Source organism: Protopterus annectens, chromosome 11.part0, assembly GCF_019279795.1.
Source record: "Protopterus annectens isolate FY-2018-M chromosome 11.part0, PAN1.0, whole genome shotgun sequence".
NCBI lineage: Eukaryota > Metazoa > Chordata > Ceratodontiformes > Protopteridae > Protopterus > Protopterus annectens.
Window position 1 is genome coordinate 553,344,164 of NC_056745.1, and position 22,167 is coordinate 553,366,330.

The 22,167-nt window shown below is 44.8% G+C and overlaps 1 protein-coding gene across 1 annotated transcript in view; it reads right to left on the reverse strand.

Moving 5' to 3' along the window:
• Nucleotides 1–22,167, reverse strand: part of LEMD3 (LEM domain containing 3) — a 1,135,447-nt gene that overhangs the window by 1,073,265 nt on the left and 40,015 nt on the right. The gene's annotated exons all lie outside the window — the stretch shown is intronic.

The following is a 22,167-nucleotide window of genomic DNA, read 5'->3' on the forward strand; positions in this document are numbered from 1 at the left end:
AAAATTGTTCCTTTTTAACTGGGAAAGAGGTATAGTTATATACCTTAATGTCCCCTTCAATATTTATAATGTTGTTGGTGCTGTTCACCAGTATTTCTTTATTACCAACAACACTGGAATTTATTGATCCCTGTAATGGTACCCCCATTTGTTGAAACTCTGTTTCTTCCCTACTTCTTGCCATTTGTGCCCCCTCCCGGTCTCCTGGTATAAAAAATCATCCACACCTTTGCCGCTAGGAGAATCTACATAATTGGCAGTATTACTGGTGCCTTTTTGAAATGCACCATTGGGAACTGTGGTGTTCCTGTTCCATTTGTACATAGTACCATTCTCAAATTGCTTTAAATCCCTAGAAAACTTTTTGCACTTCCTATCAAAACTTTTTCTGCCATTACTCTCAGCGTATGCATACTGTTTTTCATACAGCTTTTCCCACTGTGAAAATAATAAATCATGTGTAATAGTATAATTAACCTTATCTACCTCTTCCAATAAACTACTAAGTTTATGATCATTACATGACAATATAAACTCAATAAACTGTTTACCAAAATTGTTAAACATTTCTTCACATTTCTTGGTATTTTCAGTGTTCATATCAATCCCAATGGGTTGTTTAAAAAAACGGAGACCCATGGGAATGATATTACATTCCAAACATTTGCGTAAATACATATTGTCTATCTGTATACTTTTGATTTTATTGAGTTTGTTACCAAACTCAAAAATCATACTTTTTAAAGACGGATTACCTTTGTTTTCAAAATTGTTTCTTTGGTGATCATACATAGTTTTAGAACCACAACTAAATTCAAATGGTAACTTTAAAAATCTGTCCAAGTTGGCTTTTGTGTTGAAGCTACCTGCTTCACAGTTATTATGTACAGCTGATTTCACTGTACCTTCCACAGAGTCCAAAATTCCAGCCTGAAACCCGTCTTTAACTGAATATGTCCTCTTGGGTGGTGCCCGCTTAGGTTTGGCACCCGAAATGAGTACCAAATCCTCCGTGGGGTTGAGCGATCCATTAATATTGTTAAAAATTCCCTCATTGATACACGAACCCGCCGGACCAGAATTAAGAACCACAACAGACCTCTGCCCGTTTGGAATATCATCCGAGCTGTCGTGTATATATATATATATATATATATACACACACATATTCACACACACATATATATATATATATATATATATATATATATTCACACACACACATATATATATATATATATATATATATATATATATATATATATTCACACACACACATATATATATATATATATATATATATATATTCACACACATATATATATATATATATACATATCTATTCACACACACACACACACATATATATATATATATATATATATATATATATATATATATATATTCACACACACACATATATATATATATATATATATATATATATATATATATATATTCACACATATATATATATATATATATATATATATATATATATATATATTCACACATATATATATATATATATATATATATATATATATATTCACACACACATATATATATGAATATATATGTGTATGTGTGTGAATATATATATATATATATATATATATATATATATATATATGTGTGTGTGTGAATATATATATATGTGTGTGTGTGTGTGAATATATATGTGTGTGTGTGTGTGAATATATATGAATGTATATATATATATATATATATATATATATACACACACACACATTATATATGTGTGTGTGTGATTGTATGTATATATATATATATATATATATATATTCATATATATTCACACATATATTTTCACACACACACACACATATATATATATATATATATTCACACACACATACACACATAGACATATATATATATATATATATATATACACACACATATATATATATATATATATATACATATTCTCACACACAAATATATATATATATATATATATTTACACACACGCATATATATATATATATATATATATATATATATATATATTTATTCACACACACACACACACACACACATATATATATATATATATCTCTACATATATTTTCACACACATATATTTATTCACACAAACATATGTGTGTGTGTGTGTGTGTGTGTGTGTGTGTGTGTGTGTGTGTGTGTGTGTGTGTGTGTGTGTGAATATATATATCTCGCATCCAGCGGAACTGCTTTGAACCAAAAAGATTTGTCAGAAGGGGGACTCAAACTTGTTCGCTCTCTTGGGTACCAGCTCCACTGCATTGCGTTCCTTCTACACCCTACTGGCAAGATTGATCAAGGGGTCAGCGGTAGAGGGACGACACCCAAGAGGTAGATGGGCCATTCAGAATGCTTCCAGAAAATTACAGTTGTGCACACTTACCATAAATGTAGATGTTAGAGTGTATTCACTGTTGCAGTCATCACCTGTGGGTTATCCCTGCTGTGGTAGCCCTCGGTCAGCCCGAATACCAGAGTCAATGTTTTTGTGGGACAGCTGCAGTCGCCTGTAGTCTGACGTTAGTCAATTCTATAAAGCAAGGCAGCCAATGTCATTACATCAGTTTTTGTTGCCCTAACCCATCAGAGAGATAAGTGGTCCTGCTGGCTAAAAAGCTACCTTGTGAAGCTTATGTCCCCCTAGAGGAAAATGTTAAGTGGGTGATGGAGGGAGGGAAAAGTACAGTTGTGTACACTTACCATAAATGTAGATGTTAGAGTGTATTCACTGTTGCAGTCATTACATTTGGGTCATCTGCTTGCAGGTAGCCCTTAGTCAGCCTAAGTCTTTGGTCCTGCGCCGGTTTCTGTCCCTTCTTCCATGACGTCAGGTCGTCAGGGGTATAAAACATGCAGCCAACGCCATTACATCAGTTTTTCTTGCCCCAGATGTCAGGTGCCCCCCCCCCCCCCCCCAATGGAAAGCAATTAAACAAAAAAAGCACAAAGATATACCTCCAACAAAAAAGCAAATACACCAAAAAGGCTTTGCTTTTAAGCATAGTAAAGAAAGTGGAGGTATAGCCAAAAGAAGTTAGGGGGGCTGGAGGGAGGGTAACCAAGACTGCAACAGTGAATACATTCCAACATCTACATTTATGGTAAGTGTACACAACTGTACTATGTTCTTCATGTTTCACGGTTGCTGTAATCACCTGTAGGAAGATTCCCAAAGCTGAGGAAAAGGGTACACCAACATCTACATTTATGGGAAGTGTACACAACTGTACTGTGTTCGTGTTCCACTGTTGCAGTCATTACATTTGGGTAGATTCCCAAAGCTATGGCTGGGAGGATGGATTTATACAGCATTAGGACCGGCTTTAAGGCCCTGCAAAACAGCAGTGGCAAAGCCAGCTCTGATTTATAAAAAATTGGTAAATGATCATGCTTGGTTAAAGTATGAACTGAACTCCAGGTAGCAGCTTCTAGAATATCCCTGTTAGGAACATCTCTGAGAAAGGCTGTAGAAGTAGATGCAACCCTGGTGGAATGGGATCTGATCCCCTGGGGGATAGGTTTTCCATGGTGCTTATAGCAGAAATGAATACAATGGCTTATCCATTTGGAAATGGTTTGCTTTGAAATAGCCTTTCCCTTTGCCCCTGCAGCAAATGCTACCAGCAGTTGTTCAGATTTTCTTTGAGATTTAGTCCTGTCCAAGTAAAATCTAAGTTGTCTGTGTACATCCAATGAATGCAGAATTCGCTCCCCCTTGTTCTGTGGATTGGGGAAGAAAGTTGGCAAATGAATGGACTGATCAAGAGCCACACTGGATACCACCTTGGGCATGAAGGATGGGTTGGTCCTGAGTGACCCCCTGTCAGCATGAAAGATGATGAAAGGCTCCACTGCCATAAGGGCCTGTAATTCAGAAAACTTTCTAGCCAAACTGAATGCTAAAAGGAAGGCTGTTTTCCAGGAAAGAAATTTTAAGTCTGCAGTAGCAGCTGGTTCAAAAGGAGGGAGAGTGAGTTTTTTCCAATACATAGTTAAGGTCCCAGGCAGGGGTTGGAGCTCTCCTGGGTGGCCTCAAGTTTTTGGCCCCTCTGAGATACTTCTTTAGCAGAGGATGAAAAAAGGGGAGATTCTGTGTTGTAATGAGCTGAAATGGCTGAGGCATGGATTTTTATGGAAGAAAAGACAGGCCCTTGTGAAGCATCAAGTATTGCAAAATCCGAGGTAAATTGGGCACTGCTGTGCTTATCCTTTCAGACTGATTCCAGGCACAGAATCTTTTCCATTTGTCAGCATAAGATTTTCTAGTACTAGGTCTTCTCGCCTCCAAAATGACATCCATCACAGGTTTGCTGAGGGATGCTAAGGGAGAATTTAAGTGATTAGCCAAGCTGCAAGATTCAATGTTTGAAGCTGAGGATGCAGAATTTGGTTTTTCTGCTGAGATTGTAAGGAAGACGTCTGAGGCAGATGCCATGGAGAAATTTGTGACAGACTGCGTAGGAGTCGGTACACCAGTGTTGGTGAGGCCAGTCTGGAGCAATCAAAATAATTTTTGGTTTGTCCTGTTGGACTTTTAGTAGAACTTTGGAGAGCAAACGCAGAGGGGGAAAGGCATAGAGTGATAGGTTTTCCCAGCTGAAGGACAGAGCATCCAATTTCCAGGCTTTTTTGTGAGGAGTTCTTGTGCAAAATTTGTCCAACTGGTAGTTCTGGGGTGAGGCAAAAAGATCTATGTCTGGGCTCCCCCATCTGTTTGTCAACAGGTTAAAAATCCGTGGCTCCAGTTTCTATTTGTGTGGTTCCATGAGATTTCTGCTTAGTTCGTCTGCCATAATATTCAGCTTTCCTGGCAGGAATTGAGCTTGTAGTTGTACTTGATAGCTCAAGGCCGTGTTCCACAATGCCATGGCTAGTCTGCAAAGGGGGTAGGAATGTGTACCCCCCTGCTTGTTTATGTACCACATAACTGTGGTGTTGTCCGTCTTTACCATTAGTTGTCCTGGATGAAGTTAGCCCTTGAAGGCTGTCAGTGCAGTCTGTACAGCTAGAATTTCTTTCTGATTGATATGAAAGTGCATTTGATTTGGTCTCCATTTGCCCCGAATGCACTTCCCTGCCAGATGAGCCCCCCCATGCACAGTCTGATGCGTCTGCAGTTAGGGTTTGGGCGGCAGTGGGTGGTGTGAATGGCATTCCCTTGTTTTGGTGGCAGGCCTCTGCCCACCATAGGAACTCTAGTTGCAGGCAAGGAAAGATAGGAAACACAGTTTCCAGGCTGTGACAATGTTGACTCCATAAACTTTTTAAGTACCACTGAAGTTTCCTCATATGCAGTCTTGCATATGGAATTAGAAGAATGTAGGAGGCCATGAACTCCAAGGCTTGCAGTATTTGTCTTGCAGACAGCAGGGTTTTTGTGGCCACCTGTCTGAAGTAAGTCACCAAATGAAGTTGCTTTTCTGGCTTAAGGAAAGCCATCTGGGCGGTTGTATTCAAGCTTGCACCGAGGAATGTAATTTTTTGTGAGGGTACCAGTTGTGATTTCTTTTTGTTTATGGTGTACCCTAGACAAATAAGAACCCTTTTTACAAACGCCAAATGTTTTAGAAGAATGGCCTTGTTTTTTGCTTGAATTAGACAACCGTCCAGGTATGGATATATTTGAATACTTCTTTGCCTGCAAAATGCAATTACTGGAGCCAGGCACTTTGTAAATACCCTGGGCGCAGTAGATAAGCCAAAGGGCAGTGCAGAGAACTGATAAAGCAAGTAACCTGCTTTGAAGCAGAGGTATCTTCTGCGAGATTCCCCGATTGGATATGCAGATAAGCCTCTTTTAAATCTAGAGTTGCCAACCAAACATCTTTACCTAACATAGGAAGTAATTGAAGAGTCAGCATCTTGAATTTTGGAATGTCCATGTGTTCAGAGTAGACAGGTCAAGAATTGGATGCCATGATTTGTCTTTTCTGGGTACCAGGAAAAGTCTAGAATAGAAACCTTGTCCCTTTTCCTCTTCTGGTACAAGTTGAATTGCCCCCTTGTTTAGGAGGGAAAGTACTTGGTTCAGAGCCTCTGCCCACTCATTTGGGGGCAGGTCTGGCCATCCATTTGGAGTTGGCAATGTGTGGAAATGAAATCTGTATCCCTGGGACACTATATTTAAAACCCTTTTGTCCTGGGCTATATGTTGCCAGTTTTTTGCATGAAGAGCCAGTTTCCCCCCCAAAGGGGTGGCTAAGAGGTAAGTGCTTGGTAATTTTAAAGGGAAGTCATTGAGACTTTACCATAGGGAGGTGTTTTATTTACAGATTTGGAAGCGGATGCACCCCATTGCTCAATTCTGAAAGTCCCTTGGGACTGAAACCTGGTGCTTTTGAAATGTCCTGGTTTGGCTTGAGTGGCTCTGGAAGTAATTGGAAATGACCAGTTCTTTGTAGGCAGTGCCTACTAAATCGTGGCAGTTGTACTTGTAAGAAATCTTTCACAGTTTGCATAGGATTTAGCTTCATCTTCCATCTTTTTTAGAACTTCCTCAGCCTTCTTGCCAAACAGACGGCCCTGCTGCAAAGGAGCATACAACAATTTGCCAAGCATGCCTTCTAAGCACAGACCCAGTAACAGCAGCCCTGCAAGAGGCCACCCAAAGAATCAAAACCACATTGCAAAATATGTTTTCCAACTTGTTCTGCTGAACGCAATAAATCCTGTAAATCCTTATTTTCCACACAGTCAGAAATCATCATTTTCTGTTTAAGCAATCCCATGATATGCTGTTGATATTTTAGCATATGGAATTGTTTAAAGCCCCGATTGCCAAGGTTGCAGAAGTATAAACCTTTTTACCCCATCTATCCAGCGCCCTGGAATCTCTATCTGAAGGGGTAGGATTTTTAGCAGTAGAAGCTTTAATGCCCTTGGGCCCCTGAGAAATTGTTTCAGGGTCCGCAACAGGATTTTTGAAAAGGAATTTGTGGGAGTCAGGAACCCTGTAGTATCTGTCTGGCTTACAAAGGGGCCAGAGGCAGGGAATCAGGGGCCATACTGGATTCTGAAAACACATCAACAATGTCTAGTACAGGAGGGTACAGCCAAAGGCCTATGCTGAGAAGGAGGAAATCACTAAGCCTCTTTTTGGATTCAGAAAAATCCTGACTTTCCCAGTGGAAATGCTCCCTTAAGATATGTAAAGTTTCCCCAAAAGAAAAATCCTCAGGGGTAGAAGCAGAAGGAGTGGAATCCTCTGCATCAGAGTCCTCATAAGTAGGTATGGACAAATCCTGTTCATTAGAAGAGTCAGAAGAAACAAGAGTCCTGTTCAGAAGAAACAGAGTCAAGTTCAGCCCTAGGCCTCTTAAAAGGGGGGGGGGTGGGGGGTTAACTACCCCTGATTAGAGTAGAGTAATTAAATCTTCAGCCATTTTCATCATTTGTTTTTTAGGCATAGGGGCCTGAACATGTGGCCTGGGCGCCGGTTTTTTAGACCTAGATCGAGATTTTGACCTTAATATTGAATGTGGTGTCTGTTTAATATACAGATCTGTAGGCCTGAATACACCCTCAGAAGCCGGTGCCTGCACAGCAGCTCCGGGCCCATCCAAGGTAGAGACATACGCAGGTTTCATAGGTGAATAATCTTGCGGCATACCGGACTCCGAATGGGTCTCAGTAGAGGCCTGCGAATCAGAATCGGGTATCAGGCTGCGAAAGCGCCTCACTGAATACTGGCGACTGGCTTAGAAGCGTCGGCAGCTGTTTTGGAGCTCAACGGCCTGTCTTTTTTTCCTTGTGTTTTTTCGGTACTCCGGGAGTCGGATGGCTAACAGACGTCATTTCTGGATAATTAAACAGAGAACCAAAATATTTAGAAGCAAAAATGTACAGCAGACAGATAGTGTGCTGATTAAATAAATCAAAACAAAACCGACAGCAAGGTATGTCGTCGTTAGGGCATAAGCAAGGAATACAGTACAAATTAAAATCCTTATGAGGCATTTGCTTCCCACAAGTAATACAATTATTAACTTTTACTGATATCGCTAAGGAGCAAGAAGTTTCCCCAATGGGGTACTTAGCTTTTAGTTTAAGACTTCAGTTCTGAACCTCAAACGAAAATTTCAGGAGTCGGCCGACCGGCACTTGCAAACTGCTTCTGCTTCGGGCATTGCGCGGCAAGAAAGACTGATGTAATGGCATCGGCTGCATGTTTTATACCTCTGACTACCTGACGTCATGGAAGAAAGACAGCAACCAACGCAGGACCCAAGACTTTATTAATCAGGCCGATTGAGGGCAACCTGCCAGCAGATTACCCAAATGTAATGACTGCAACAGTGAAACACGAAGAACATGTGGTCCATGGTTTGCTTCTTTGCCGGCCCTGGAATAGGAGCCTGGATGGCCTGCCCCTACGGGGCTTACCTTGGCCCTATCTGCTAGGTGCAGGGAAGGCCCAGTGCTTAGAAGGGAAGTTCCTGCTGAATCTGGGAGGTTGAACCTGAAAGAAATATTTTACTGTTTGCTCAGATTTTGTTTGGTCTTCCATCTTTTTAAGCACCTCTTCTGCTTTTTCCCGAAACAGGCATTCCTTATCTAGAGGTGCATCAATAAGTTGACATGATCAGGGAGAGGTTATTCCTTCAGCCATGCAGATCCCATCACTGCTGCCCTGCTAGAGGCTTCTAGGGTGTCATATCCACATTGTAATGAGTGTTTGGTCACTTGACAAGCAGAGTGCAGTGATTCTGCCAGCACTTTTGAGTTGGCACCGTCAGAAGTGGTAGCAATCTCTGTTTTAATTGTTCCAAAGTGTGTTATTGATATTTTAACATATGGAACTGACAACTGAGTGCTCTGATAGCTAAGGTTGCAGAAGTGTATACTTTCTTACCCCATCTTTGTTAGAAAGAAGAGGATTCTTGGCGGAGGTAGTCTTAGCTCCTTTTGGTTCCTGTGTAATGACTTCAGGGTCTGCAGTAGGATTCCTGTACAGGTATTTATAAGAATCCAGTACTCTGTATTAACAATCAGGTTTAGTTAGAGCAGGAGGCAGGGCATCAGGGGCTAAGCTGGATTCATGGAAAACACCAACCACCACTTCCAGAATAGGTGGGATGGCCAGGGGTCTGTGCTGGGGTAGGTCCAGAAACTCTCTAAGTCATTTCTTTGACTGTGGGAAGTCTTGAGATTCCCACTGAAAATGTTCCCTGAGGGAGTGAAGGTTTTCCCCAAAGGAGAGGTCCTCTGGAGGGGAGGCAGAAGGGATGGATTCCTCTGCATCTGAATCCTCAAACAGTTAAGGGATGTACTCTTCAAAAGCAGAACAATTAGATCCCTCAAACTCAAGTCTGTCAATTTCTGGAGAAAGATGCTTTTTCCTTTTTAGAGTGGGGATCTGAGTACCTCGGATAAGGGAGAGGAGATCCTCTGCCATTTTAAGCATTTGAGCTTGGGGTGGGGAACAGTAGCAAGATGGTGGCTTGAAGCAGATTTCCTAGGACTGGCCTGGCTTCGAGGCCTGAGAGAATCAGTCAGTTTCTGAGAAGCGGTAGTCGAAGAGAAGACAATAGTTTTTTTGTCTAGAATCAGTAGTGCTGAAGGCCTCCTCGGATGCTGGTGCCTGCATTGCAGCTTCGGACCCAACCAAGGCAGAGACAGCCAAAGGCTCGGAAGATGAAGTGGATCTCTGCAGCATAACGGACTCTGAAAGGGTCCTGGCAAAAGCCTGCATAGAAATAGTCGAGGCATCAGGGGCTGCGAAAGCACCTCACTGAATTCTAGAGGACTACTTGCTTAGAGGTAGTGTTGTCGGAAGGCTTAGCCTTGTGTGACCTGTCTATTTTTATGTTTTTTTCGGAATGTCGACAGATTGCTGGCTGATGGACGCCATATCAGAATTCGAAAACGGAACATGAAAATAATGGTCTACAAAGCTCTACGGCAAATGGTTCTCACATTAAAGAGGGCACAGAACTGACGAGGGACGTCGTGATCTGGGACTACACAAGTGACGCAGTAAAAATGAAAGTCTCTGTGTGGGATCTACTTTCTACAGGCGAGACAATTGTTAACTTTTTTGGACATCTGTTAGAGCAAGAAAAAAAAAAAGGGTCCCCAATGGGGTACTTTGCTTTAGACGTTTTCTGCTGAAAATCAACTTCTGGCAGCGACTGACCGGCACTCAGGTGAGCTGCTTCTGCTATGGGCTCTAAGGCAAGAAAGACTAATGTAATGACGTCGGCTGCCTTGCTTTATAGCACTGACGACCTGACATCAGACTACACGTGACAGCAGCCGGCGCACAAAAACATTGACTCTGGTATTCGAGCTAACCGAGGGCTACCACAGCAGGGATAACCCACAGGTGATGACTGCAACAGTGAAACATGAAGAACATCACTGTTTCCTCTAATGATGGGGGCTGGGCAGACCAACCACCCTTAGTCTCAAGGATCTTCAGGATGTCTCTCCAAAGGAGACACCAGGCAGCGAACTATGGGACCCATCCCCCGAATCGATATCCGTGTCATCCATGAGAGACTCCATTGGGGACTCAAGATGTCTCCTCTTACATGTCCTCTTCCAATGCACTTCCTCCAGGGAGGACTCGGAAGAGGTGGGGACCCCAACGGGGGTAACTCCCCTCCTGGAGGCTGGATCAAACAGGCTGACCAGGAACAGGATGAGAAGGTCCACTCAAAATCTAAGGCTTGGATGAAGCCTGGCGAGCAGGGGAGGCTCCTCTGGTAGCAGAGACACCTTTCCACCACCTGGAAAGCAGAAGGACTGGACAAAGTCCCCTCTCCCATGGACACCACCACAAGGGAGGATGGAGCAGACCCTGCCAAGACCTCCAACCCTCCATAGAAGGTTGGACCGGAGCTATCAAGAGACGACGCACAGAGAGGTAGAGAGTGGTCTGAAAGGCCTGGAACCAAACCCGCCTCCATGGATTCCGGGGTGACAACTGCATCCCCTGAGCACAATCCCAGCTGGGTTGGACAAGGGGAAAGTAGCCGAAGAGTAGGAGAAGGCTCCCTAGTCTGATGGGCTGGGGAAGCCAGAAGCCCAAACTCTATTTGAGCCTTTAAAAAGGACTGCATTATCCTGTCCATATCAGAAGGAAGGATGCTCCTTGAGGACTGGGAGGAGATGCAGGATCTAGCTGGAGACCCGATTCGGGACCCTGAGCACTTTCTTTGGCAGTCCGGGGAAAGTACAGTTGTGTACACTTACCATAAATGTAGATGTTAGAGTGTTATTCACTGCTGCAGTCATCACACTTGGGTTATCAGCCTGCAGGTAGCCCTCAGTCGGCCCAAATACCAGAGACTTAGTATTTCTGTGTCAGATGGTGTCGCTCCAGTAGCGTCAGTTTGTCAGGGGTATTAAAAAAAAAAAAAAAAAAAAAAAGGGCAGCCAACGCCATTACATCAGTTTTTCTTACCCCAAATGTCAGGAGCCCCCAAATAGGAAGCTTAGTTTTGATGTGGAAAACACCAGCAGTAAAAAAGTAAATACCAATACTAATACCCATAGAGAGGAGAGAGAGAGAGAGAACTAGGGGTCTGGCGGGAGGGAAACCAGGACTGCAACAGTGATCTACATTTATTACAAGTGTACACAACTGTACTATGTTCTTCATGTTTCACTGTTGCAGTCATCACACTTGGGTGGATTCCCAAAGCTGAGGAAGGGTGGAGGCAGTCAAGAAGATGTAGGGCTGGCTAGTAGGCCTTGCAAGACTGCTGTAGCAAAACCTGCCCTGGATTTGGAAAAGATAGGCAAGTGGTAATGCTTGGTGAAGGTGTGTACAGAACTCCAGGTAGCAGCTTCCAGGATGTCCCTGGTAGGGACTCCCCTGAGAAATGCTGTAGAGGTAGATGTTGCCCTAGTGGAATGTGTTCTGACCCCGAGGGGTTGGCTTTCCATGGTGCGAGTAGCAGAAATGGATGCAGTGTGCTATCCATCTGGAAATGGTTTGTTTTGAAATGGCCTTGCCCTCTGCCCCTGTTGCAAAGCTGACTAGTAACTGGTCAGAATTTCTGAAGAGCTTAGTCCTACCAAGGTAGAATCTGAGCTGTCTGTGCATGTCCAAAGAGTGCAAGATCCTTTCCCCTTTATTTTGAGGATTAAGGAAGAAGGTTGGCAAATGAATGGATTGGTTGAGAGCCACACTGGACACCACTTTAGGCATGAAGGAACTATTAGTCCTGAGGGAAACCCTGTCAGCATGGAAAATAATGAAGAGTTCCACAACCATCAGTGCTTGTAGCTCAGACACTCTTCTGGCTGAAGTGATGGCCAGAAGCAAGGTTGTTTTCCAAGAGAGAAATTTTAACTCTGCTGAAGCAGCAGGTTCAAAAGGGGGAAGTGTTAGCTTTTCCAGCACAAAGTTAAGGTCCCAAGCAGGGGTGGGTGCTCTTCTTGGTGGCCTTAGGTTGTTTGCCCCTCTCAGGAACGGTTTGATTACAGGGTGAGAGAACAGAGGTGGGTCGGTGTTGTAATGAGCCGAGATGGCAGAGGCATGGATCTTAATGGAGGGGAAGGATAGGCCTCTGTGGAGTAGTTCTGCTAGGTAATCCAGGATTAGAGGTAAGTAGGGCAGTGCTGTGTCCTCTCCTTTAGACTGAATCCAGGAACAATACCTTTTCCACTTAGCATAGGATTTCCTTGTACTTGGGCCTTCTGGCTTCAAGGATAACATCCAGCACCTGTTTGCTTAGGGTTGCTGGTGGAGAATTCAAGAAATAAGCCAGGCTGCAAGATTTAGGGTTTGCAATTGTGGATGCAAAATCTGTCCCTCCTGCTGGGAGAGCAGGGTTGGGGTCTGGTGTAGGTGTCCAGGGTGGCACCAATCAGGCTGCGCAGGAGTGGGTTCTCCCATTGAAAGGATAGGGCCATCCACTTTCCAGGCCCTGCTGTGAGGGTTCCTGGTGCAGAATTTGCCGAGTTGTTGGTTGTAGGGGGAGGCAAACAGATCCACCTCTGGGGTCCATTTCCGAATCAGAAAGTTGAAGGTGCTGGGCTCCAGCTTCCACTCATATGGGTCTAGGAGATTTCTGCTTAAGTCGTCTGCCAGTGTGTTTTGTTTGCCTGGCAGGAATTGAGCTACAGGGCCATGGCTAAACTGCAGAGATCTGGGTATCTAACGCCAGGTATCATGGGATATGAGATGGCCTCAAGCCAGTATGCAGCTCTCGAGCTTTTGAAGATGGCAGAGTCGGAGCCGAGGATCGGCTCCGAACCCAACCAGCAAGAATGAAGGCGAGATAGACAACTTAACATTGACTGTTTCCAGGTCCTGAGAATGCACCAAAGACTTAAGTACCACTAAAGTCTCCTCATATGCAGTCTTGCATATGGAATTAGCAGTACACACGAGGCCATGAACCCTAGAGCTTGCAGTATTTTTCTTGCAGATAGCTGGGTTCTGGTGGCCATTTGTTTGAAGTAATCTGTCGTAGACTTGCTTTTCTGAAGTGAGGAATGCCATCTGGGAAGTGGTGTCCAAGCTTGCTCCCAGGAATACAATCTTTTGACTAGGTATCAGTTGTGATTTCTTTTAGTTAATGGTGTATCCCCAAGGAAGTGAGAAGGTTTTTTTTTTTTTTTTTTACAAATGCCAGATGCTGAAGCAGCAATTCCTGACTGTCCGCCTGAATCAGGCAGTCCAAGTATGGGTAAATTTGGATATTTCTCTGCCTGCAGTATGCAATGCCTGGAGCCAAGCATTTTGTGAATACCCTGGATGCAGTAGATAAGCCAAAGGGAAGTGCAGAGAACTAATAAAGCATAGATCCTGCCCTGAAACGTAGACACTTCCTGCATGACTCCCTTATATGGATGTGCAGATAGGCTTTTTTTAAGTCTAGGGTGACTAACCAGGCATCCTTGGCTAACGGGAAGAAGCTGTTGCAGGGTAAGCATTTTGAATTTTGGTAACCACCAGGAAGCTGTTGAGAATTGAAAGATCCAGGACTGGGTGCCAAGAGCCCTCTTTCCTGGACACGAGGAAGATTCTGGAGTAGAAATTATCTCTGGGTCTACAGTAGGATTCTTGAACAGAAACTCAGGTACTCTGTAGTACCTGTCTGGATTCATAGGGGAAAGAGGTAAAGTGTCGGGAGTAAGACTGGATTTCAATCATCCACAACATCCAGGACAGGAGGTATAGCTAAAGGCCTTTGCTGAGGCAACTCAAAATTCTCAGAGTCTCTTTTTGGACTGAGGATAGTCTTGGCATTCCCAATGGAAGTGCTCTCAAAGTATGCAAGGTTTCACCAAAAGAAAAATCCTCTGGAGGGGAGGCAGAGGGAATGAATTCCTCTGCAACTGAATCCTCATAGGCAGATAAGGGCATGTCTTCATAATCAAAAATGTCAGTCTCATCGGACTCCTGGTCTGTAAAACCTGAAGGGGACTGGGTTCTTTGTCTCTTTGCAGGGGAAGGCTGACTTCCCCTAATCAGTGTAATAAGGTCTTCAGCCATTCTAAGCATTTGTTTTTGTGGCATGGGAGCTTGAGCATGCGCTTTGGTAGTCAATTTTCTAAGCGTAGTGCGTACTTTGGGCCTAAGAAACTCGGTTGTTTTGCTTAGAAATGAATTTGGTTTAATTCGAACATCGGTAGAGCGAAGAACTGACTCAGAAGCAGGTGCCTGCAGAGTGGCTCTAGACCCATCCAAGGTAGAGACCTCCGTAGGTTCCGTAGTTGAAGAAGCATCACGCGGCATACCGGAATCCGAATGGGTCTCAGCAGAGGCCTGTAAATACACTGAAGTGGGCATCAGGGGCTGCAAAGGCGCCTCACTGAGTACCGGTGGACTGGCGACTAGCTTAACGGTCTGTCTCTGTCTGTCTTTATCCTTCCGCTTTTTTTGGAAAATCTGTAGTCAGATGGCTTACCAAAGCCATTTCAGAATACAGAGATAGACAGCGAAAGAATTTAGCGACAAAGAGCCCAACGGCGAATGGTTCGGGTGTTAAACAAGGCACAAAACAGACAGCGAGAGAAGTAGAGGTCTGGGTCTAAACAGGTAATGTAGTAAGAATGAAAATCTCTGTGATGTATTTGCTTTCCACTGCAAGACAATTGTTAACTTTTTCCGACATTGGTTAGAGCAAAAAAAAAAAAAAGGATGCCCAACGGGGTACTTGGCTTTAGAAGACTTCAGGATTATTCAACTAACTTTCAGCTTTTCCCGGTCAGGGGTTGCCACAGCAGAACTCCGGGCCACTAATGATTGGCAGTAGATTTTTTACGTGCTGGCTTGCCGGGCCTAACGCACAACCTTCAACGAAGGAACGCCCATTGACACCGACACAGAAGACGCTCTGAGAATCGAACGTGCAACGACTGAGGCGACAACGCTACAGCAGCACCACAAATTCAGGTAGCGGCCAACCGGCACTTGCGAACTGCTTCTGCTTCGGGCTTCTCCTCGGCAAGAAAGACTGATGTAATGGCGTCGGCTGCCTGTTTTTATACCCCTGACAACAGTACTGGAGCGACAGCATCCGGACGCAGAAATACTAAGTATCTGGTATTCGGGCTAACTGAGGGCTACCTGCAGGCAGATAACCCAAGTGTGAAGACTGCAACAGTGAAACACGAAGAACTTTGGCCCCTTTGAGGAGGGGTGCTGGATAACAATAGGACCTGACAGGTCTCGGAACTAATTGTATCGGAACCAAAGAAACAGAAGGGTACAAGAGCATCGCTCTGGAATCTCTCAGATCTGGCAGGATCGGATCCGTGGCAGACCCACTCCAATACAGATCCAAAGGCCTCAATCTGGAGGCCTTGGATCCAGGAGTCGACTCTGGAACTCTCTGATCCGGAAACCTTGGACTGGAGGTCTTGGATCTGGGCGTCAACTTTTGAGGTCCTAGGATCAGAGACCCTCGAATCAAACACCGCTAAGTCTGGAGTCAGATCCAGGATTCTGGGATCAGACAGCCTAGCTTTCTTACCTGAAATCTCCTTGGAGGAGGAAGAGGTAGCCTTGCTTTTGTGATCAGATGGGCCCAACTTGGTCAAAGGCTCCTTGACCAAGGCACACTCCCCCCCCACCCCTGAACCACACCTTTTAGGAGCAGTTTATTTCAGCACTCTAACAGAGCACAAATGCCGCATTCAACCTCCAGGTGGCCGGCACCGAGACAATAGAGGCACTGCTCGTGTGAGTCAGAAACAGGCATCTTCCGACTGCATGAGAAGAACTCGCAAACCCTAAAGGTTTCGCAAACATAACACCCAAGAAGGAACACACAACCAAATCCGGAGGAACAAGCAACAGTCCTAAATGCTAAAGTCTGTCCCACACACAACACTCAATGAAAACTAAACTATGTAACAAAAAGAGAAGAAATATTCCCAAAAATGAAATATTCCCAGAAGAAAATTTCTATACTAGTTGCCATAATACAAAAAAAAAAAAAAAAAAAAAAAAAAGCGTCAAAAGCCAAACAAAAGGGAAGAAAATGGTTCACTAATGGAACACCTAGAGAAACTTAAAATACTAAGATAATAAAGAAGGAATAAGGAGGAAAAAACCCAAAAGACAATCCCTTATGGAGGAGCTCTGCCATGTAGTCCAGAACCAGGGGTAAAGAGGCTTTAGTGCTGGTGGTGCACCTAGTGGAGCCCCAGTACATGAATCTCTTCCATTTAGAGGAATAAGATTTTCTGGTGGTGAGTCTGCGAGACTTCTTAATAATGTCTAACACCTGATTGCCAAGGGCTGCAGTGTTAACTGTCTAAGGAAGCAGCCATGCTGTTAACTTGAGTGTGGTAAGGGCTGGATGAGGAGCTTCCCTCCCTGTTGTGTGAGAAAGTCTGTGGTGGAAGGCAAGGTAAAGGGAGGGTACATGCTCATGCTGAGGAGCAGGGGGTTACCAGTACTGCCTTAGCCAATCTGGGACAATCAGGATAGCCCTTGGTCCTTCTCTGATCTTGAGTAGAACCCTGGGTATCAGAGGAAGTGGGGGACAGGCATACACAAACAGGCTGCCCGAGTGGAAGGAGAGGGCATCTATCCTCCAGGCTTCCAGGTGAAACTGTCTTGAGCAGAACTTGGCCAGTTGGCTATTCTGGTGGCTTGTAAAAAAGGTCTATGTCTGGCTCCCTCCAGATGCGAGTGATCTGTATGAAGGTCTCCCTGTGCAACTGCCACTCGGGGGGGGGGGGGGGGGGGGCGTTCATGATCTGTTTTCTTAAGTGATCTGCCAGGGTGTTTTGCTTCCCTGGGAGGTATTAAGTTAAGAGATGTTGTCCTAGATTTGATGCCGACTGCCAGATTTCCATGGCAAGGCAACAGAGGGGGTAGGAATGAGTACCGTCCTGTTTGTTGCTGTACCACATTACAGTGGTGTCTGTCCTGATTAGGAGTAACCCTAGTGACAGATGCTCTTGAAACATTAGGATAGCTCTGTGCACTGCCAGCATTTTTTTCAAATTGATGTGTAGACCTAGAACTTCCTGTTCCCAAAAAGCCTGGATTTGCAGAGTTCCAGTTTGGGCTCCCCAGGCAATGTCTAAGGCATCCGTGATCAAGGTCTGCTTGTGTGGGCAAAGGACAAAAGGAAGTCCCTTGTTTAAGAAGCAAGCCTGGGCCCACCAGAAGTTCCTTCTTTAAGCAAGGGATTTGTGGTACTTGGTGCTGCAGAGACAGTGTGTTGGCACCAGAGGTTCCTTGGGTACCACTGCAGTTTCTGCATATGCAATCTGGCAAGGGGTACCAGCAGGATGCAGGAGGCCATGTATTTCCAGGACTTGTAATATTTGCTTGGCTGTGAGGTGGGTCTTTTGTGCCAGCTGGTGGAAGTAGGACTGCAGAAAGATCTGCTTTGGGGGGTAGCGGAGGCCATTTGCTTGGATGCATCTAGCAGAGTGCCCAGGAAGGTAATCCATGTGGGTAGCAGCTGGGATTTCTCCAGGTTTATGGTGAACCCCGGTAAGGTCAGTATGGTCTGCACAAAGGAGAGATCCTGTAGGAGCTTTCCCTTGGTTTCTGCCTGAATGAGGCAGTCGTCTAGATAGGGGTTAAATGTATGGCTCTCTGTCTGCAGTAAGCAATGACTGGAGCCAAACACTTTGTAAGGACTCAGAGCAGTGGATAAGCTGAAGGGCAGTGCAGAGAATTGAAAGTGTTAGGACCCTGCTCTGAACCTTAGGTAACTCCTGCAGGACTCTCTGATAGGAATATGCAAGTAGGCTTCCTTCAGGTCTAGGGTCACTAGCCAGGCTTGTGGTAAGAGCATAGGCAGTAGTTTTTGTAGTGTCAACATTTTGAATTTTGGAACCAGAAGGGACAGATTCAGGGTGGAGGTCTAGGATAGGATGCCATGTGCCCTCTTTTCTGGGAACCAGGAACAGCCTTGAGTAAAATCCCTTCCAGTCTGTTCTTTGGGCGCAGGTTCTACTGCACCCTGGGCGTAAAGTTTTGGGATCTGGCGAATAGCTTCTGCTGTTTGGTTTGCAAGTATGTCTGGGCAACCTGATCTTGTTTTTTTCTTTGAAATAAGACTCTGTACCCTCTGGTAACAATTTTCAGGACCCACAGATCTGAGGTGATGGCCTGCCAGTTTTCTAGGAAGAGGGAAAGTCTTCCTCCTAGCCTGTCTGGAGACCTGGGGGGGTGAGGGGGGGGCAGAGGGGAGGGAATGGAGTCATTGTGATTCTCTGACGAAGGAAGTGGGCTTAGACCTCCCCTGTCTTGGAGGGGCTGTGGACCACTGCCTAATTCTTTACTGGCTGTGTGCCTGCGGCCTAGGAGTTCTGTCTCTGTGTCCCTTTCTCTGTACTGGCTTAGCCTGAGGGGGAAAAGGACCAGTGCTTGGTAGGGAAGTTTCTGCTGAACCTGGGATGCCATACCTGCAAAAAGTCCTTGACAGTCTGCATGGATTTGGCTTTGTCCTCCATTTTCTTAATGACCTCCTTGGCCTCGGGGCCAAACAACTGCTCTTTATCCAAAGAGGCATCAAAGCTTGGATTTTACCTGGTCAGGCAAAGGTTGCTCCCTTAAACTAGGCGTGCCTTCTGATAACTGGTCTTGTAGCTGCAGCCCTGGTAGAGGCTTCCAAGGCATCATAACCACAATATAAGAAATGCTCATTGCTACCAGAGAGCTTGACTGTACGAGGTCTGTTAATTCTCTGGTAGTCTTCCTGTCAAGCAAGGCAGATATTTTCTGTTTAATGAGTTTGAGCACATTCTGCTGGAATTTGACCATATGAAATTGACAGTTTAATGCCCTAACAGCTAAAGTGGCTGAGGTGTAAACCTTTTTATCCATCTTGTCTAGAGCTCTGCTTTCTTGGTCACTTGGGATGGGTTTTTTCGAAGAGCTTGCTCTAACTCCCTTAGGACCCGGAGTAATTACTTCAGGGTCTGCAGCAGGGTTTTTAAATAGGTATTTGTGAGAGTCTTGCACCCTGTGGTATCTATCAAGTTTTCTGGGTGCAGGAGAGAGAGAATCTAGAGATGACTGATTCTAGAAAAACATAGCCAGAGGCTTATGCTGAGGCAGATTTAGAAATTCTCCGAGTCTGTTTTTAGACTGGGGTAACTCCTGGGCATCCTACTGAAAATGTTCTTTGAGAGTGTTTAGAGTTTCCCCGAAAGAAAGTCCTCAGGGGGAGAGGCAGTGATAACTGGATCATCAGCATCAGAGTCCTCAAATGCTGCAAAGGCCCAGTCTTCCCTGTCTGACTTCACCGGATCTGAATCCACTGATTCCTAGTCTGTGAGGACCTCTGGGGGGGGGGGGTCCTCTTTCTTTTGGCTGGTGTGGGAGGGGGAGGTTGGCTAACCCTGACAGAGTCATCAGGTCCTTTGCTATTTTGAGAAGTTGCTGTGATTGAGGGGCTGACTGGTTAGTGGTAGGTCGGTGGCTGGGGCCCTGTGGAGGAATCTTTTTGGGGGTAGATTTTGGCTTCGGCCTAGCTGACTCAGTAGCCTTATACAGAATTAATTTGACCGGTGGCGTTTTCGGTTTAACCCCGACTTATGTCGGTGGGGGCTCTGCGGAAGCCAGTGCCTGCAAAGCGGCTCCAGACCCAACCACGTGAGGAACACATGACATCTTGGCTGGAGGAGGTTGATTCGGTGGCGTGCCGGACTCCGAATGGGTCTCGGTAGAGGCCTGCAGCGGCTCGTCGGCTGTCATCAGGGACTACGAAGGCACCTCACTTAGTTCAGCTGTAACCTAGCTTTGAGAAAGGGTGGACAGTAGTCTGGAATAGTCAGAGGGCCTAACTTTTGTAGGCTTTGTCTTTTTTCTTCCTAGGAAAGTCAGGAACTGCATGAGAGACCAATGCAATTTCGTGTTGCTGGAAAGAGTGACTAAAATGCCTTGTTACAATATCAGCTTTTCTTTTTATAGTACGAGCATTAAAGAGGGCACAGAACAGACTCCCTGGAACGTCATGGTTTGGGCCTAAACAGCTGATGCAGAGAGAATGGAAGTCTCGGTGTGGGATCTTCTTTCCACAGCTGAGACAATTAACAACTTTCTCTGACATCCGTTTAAGGCAAGAAATGATTCCCCAACGGGGTTCTTGACTTTAGACTGTTGTCTTCACTTTGGCAACGGCCAACTGATACAATCGCAAAACTGCTTCTGCTTCAGGGTCTATGGCAAGAAAGACAGATGTAATGGTGTTGGGCTGTCTCCCTTTATAGCCCTGACTACATGAAGTCAGCCACACTCACAGAACTGATGCAGCAGGGGAAACCTTTACTCTGGTACTTGGGCCAGCTGAGGGCTACCCAGCAGGGATAACCCACAAGTGATGATTTTGAAAATTTTAAATCCCACAGGACCCGAGCAATCTGCATCTGTCGGTTAACCACGGCAAACTAGATCTGAGGGGGTTAGAGGGCAGCAGAGCATTATGAGAAGGGAGGAGCTTCAGCTAAGCTGTTGTCTATGTTTTTGCCAGCTCTGATGTCGGATCCTAGACCTACACATGAAGAATGGTAACTAGGAGAACATCAGATCCAGGGGATGCCCCTGGAACCAGAAAGAAGAAAATATCCTATTCTTTTGTAAGGCTCTCCTAGTGTTTCTGAAAACAAAGGATGGGAGAGTAGGCCACTAAATTTCTATCATAAGGTTTTAATGGTTTACCTTCATTTGTTCGATAATGTAATTCGTGACCGTGCATATACGCAACTCTAAATAGCAAATTACGGAAACTTTGCGAGCCCAAATGTCAAAAACTGTTCGCTGGAAACCCAGTTTCAACCATTTTCGAACTCCATGAAAACAGTGCACTCCCCCTGACATTTAGAAGACATCACCAGATGTCTCCAAACACCGATATGCAGGGGGGCAAGACCCCTGTGCCCCCCACACCACCTGCTACTTCAATATGCTAACTCCAAGATCGCACTACAGTGAGGGAAGGGGTACATTTTCTGACCCCCACTGTAGTGTGACATGCACTAAAAAAAAATAATTCCAATGAGCGAATGCACACTGGGATTTGCTCAGGTGCAATTTCGACCATACGTGGTTCATCAACATGGCCTTTTTGTAATCGTCCTTTCACACATCTGCTGTCCCAGATGTGCACTTCAAACATATGAAAATAAAGCATTTTAATGTAGCTTTAGACAATTTTCAACACAAATACTAAAGAACAATTAGCAATAAAGTCACCATTCGAATCTGATGGGGGCCTGGGATGAGTATGGTCTAGCCAGCACAAAATCCATCTTTGGAGACATGTAGCTAGAGGATGGGGATGACAGCTTGCCTTTATCCTGGGATTCCAACAGGCTTAAGCCTTCTTGGTCTCCATCACAGCATGAAGTTCTAGAGTAGTCATGGGTGCTGAAGAACCACCCCACTACCAGTGTTGGTAGAAGGCTGATCCTGCTGGTGAACTGGGTTCCACCTTTTAACCAGCTTGCCCCTACACATTCCAAGCAAATGCAAGAAAAGTTAGAAATAGAGGAAAAGCCTAGTTCTGGTGGGAGGATATTACCTCAGCCAGTATATGCACAGTGTGCTCCTTCTGATGGGGAAGATCGTCATATTTAAATACATTTGAAGAAACTAGAGAAAAATGGCTAATTTGGGCCCAAGACACACAGTGTCGGGGGGGGGGGGGGGTGCACAAATGCAAAAGATGAAAAAAAGTCTGGTAAAAACTCTGACTCACTAGA